Here is a 3,223-nt window from a genome sequence, read left to right on the forward strand (position 1 = left end):
ACCGCGGTTCTTCAGTGCACGTAAGAGAGAGAGTGGCCTAAAGCGACCCGCTTTTATATTGCACTGCTTTTGCAAGTGCGACTTAAAAAATGCTTTCATGTTGAGTTCGAGCAATAACTTTAAATAGTAGGGGTAAGCATATTGGAACGTAATTTCGAGGAGAATTGGTGTGGTGAATTTAACTTACACTTTTTAATTAGTTGCTCATCAACTGCACCCACAGTTGGATTTTTATGCAAATTGCCTTTATGACAGAGTTGAAGTTGAAGCCAATTTAAAGGTTGCTATGCGAAAAAAACGCAAATATCAATTTATGTGTATGTAATGAAAGGTTGGAAATAAATAAATAAATTAATTATTGATTAGTTAAATAAATAAGAAATTGTTTATGGAGTAGTCGTAAAGGTAAAGGTTTAAAGATGCATAAATATAAAAGTGAAATGGCAACCATTGTTGCTGTTTTTGCAGAGCTTTTTCTTTATTTTAATGTTAGGCTTCATTTTTTTTAATATTAAATTTAAAAATATAAATTCATAGGGTGTGGGTATATATACGTACATATTACAAATAATATATGTATTGTACTTGTATTTCTACTTATGTAAAATTAATAAACAACTCTGGTTGGTAAATATATTTACTAATTCTTGAAAATGCTATCGCTCCAATAACACTCTAGATTTTACTAGAATGTTAACGCGAAAATTCTATACAACCAAATAATAAATTTAGTTGTATTGATTATATTTTGTAAATGCACCAGTCAACGCTGACTAGCTTGAGACATAGTGTAAATAGAGTTTTTAGAAACATTTATAAAGTTTTCTGTGAGAGGAGTATTACATACTCCATATATGGGATGAATGAACTTTAACTTTCGACCTTAAGACTTGACTTTTAAAATTGGTTCAAAAACTTAAGCATCGAATTAAATAAAAATCGAATCGTAATGTAAAACAAACGACTGATCTACTGAATATGTATAACGAAAACAATGATTCAACTATACAACAACTATACTGTCAAAAAAACAGAGAACCAGAAAAAAGCAAAGGTTCAATAGAATAAAGTTCTTATTGCTCAAGTGCACATACAAATACAAATAACTGCTGAATATCATCTTTATTAATAACAAAAAGTTCTCTTTCAATTGAAAACAACAACTTGTAAATAAACAACAAAAAGATCGCAATAAAGTTTTGATATTCATAAAGCCACAAAAAATCATAACAGGCGATAGTTCCTTTTCCGATAGATAATTTTCGTTAATGTTTTCGAATGACGTTCTATACTAAAGACAAATTTTGATTATATTCTGCGGAATATTAGAGAAAAGTCTTCACGTCATAATACAAAATGCGCACCAATCTGTAAATTTAGAGAGACAACGTTCAAGACTTCACATCGTTTGTACAATGATCACCACGTCCCTCTTCCCAACGCACTTAACATATTGCATTTCGCAAATTACGATGAGCACTAAGAGAACAGAATCAATGCGTTGATATATTAAACAGAGCTGTTTGTCCTGAATGTATTAAGGTAGGTAGGTGGGTGAAGTGGAAGTGGAAATGTGGTGAAGGTCCACATTTTTAGTTTTCATTCTACACTCTTCGTAATTGTGAGTAAAAGGTTGGGTATATTAAAACCAGCCGAATTCTTTGAGAAATACATGTATATGACCAATACTAATATTGAAAATAGGTATAAATTTATCACAGCTTAAAATTTTTGCATAGTATAGTATAACTTGCTTTCCGACCTATTTAAACCTATAAATTACGTTAAGGGCACTTTAAATTGAAAATTGAAACTTTGACTTATTGTTATCATCAACATAATGAAATAATTTTTTTTATGTATCATATGACAAACAATTTATTTAATTTATTTGTGAAAAATTATAATTGCATTGTCACTTTGCCAAATTTACATTATTTTTCATTTTATTTAGCCTCTTTCTTTATGTGTATTCTTATATGGATTCTGTTTCATATGATATACAAAAAATATTAAATTATTAATTTTTAAGTAGAAGTGAACAAATGATATGTCTTCGACACATTTGACTCTAAATGACGTTAGATCTGTGGTGTAGCACTTAATTTTGAATTCAGGTTCAACACTTTGCAGTCTAAATATTATAATACTCTTATCTCATTATATGTCATTTTCGATTAATAAATCTGGTGTAATATTTTTAATCGAGACTCACTTTTAATGAAATTTTCATTTTCAATTAGTAAACAAAATTTTCAATTTTCAATCTGTATAACACTCGAGATTAATGTATAACACTCGAGATTAATTCATAATACTCGAGATTAATGTATAACACTCAACATTTATTTATAACACTCTAGATATTTTGCCAAAGTAGCAAAATTAACCTGATATAAACAGCTGTTTTATATGAAGACAAATTAAGAGTGATTTGAATCGATATATATATGTATAAAAAATATAAATGCCTACTAACAATACTACAAAAATGTTAAATTACTCTAAAAATGTTCGATTGGGCTACAATATTTAACAGATCGAGAGTAAATCTAGATTGAGTCCATATTTACCAATCGAAAACCCCAATAGAGATCATTTAATTCAATTAATATTTATCAAAGACTACCATTTATGATGCTATGAGTAGTTATATGACTTGATTGAAAAATTAATCTGGTATTTCTACATATTTGGGAAAAGGTGGGAAAAATATTAATAAATATTTGAAATATTATTTTGAAATAATTATATTTCAAAAAATTAAAATTAAAGTTAAAATTTTATTTAAATTAAATACAAACCCCATTTATAATTGCTAAATGCTTATTTAAGCATCTTTCCGAAACTCCAATGTATCTCAATATCTCATTATATTTGAAACAATTATATTATGGTATTCGAGTATTTTTAAACTAAATAAATTTTTGAGTATAGATTATAGGCAGCAAATAACCCATCATTATATTGTTGCTTTGTATACTAATTAATTATATTTCTACTAATTAATAAGGAATTCTTTTCAATTTTAATTCCTTATTGTAGTCAAAAGAATTTTTTATAAACAAAACCGCAAGATTATTTATTATTCATTGTTTTTCTTTGATTTCGAATTAGTAATGCGTACCTCGTACAATTTTCACCGAATATGATACTATAATCAAATTCGAAAAAAAAGGTGTTAAAATAATAATTATAAAAATTAGTAATTAAGTTAATTTAA

The sequence above is a fragment of the Teleopsis dalmanni genome, chromosome 1, assembly GCF_002237135.1.
Source record: "Teleopsis dalmanni isolate 2A chromosome 1, ASM223713v2, whole genome shotgun sequence".
NCBI lineage: Eukaryota > Metazoa > Arthropoda > Insecta > Diptera > Diopsidae > Teleopsis > Teleopsis dalmanni.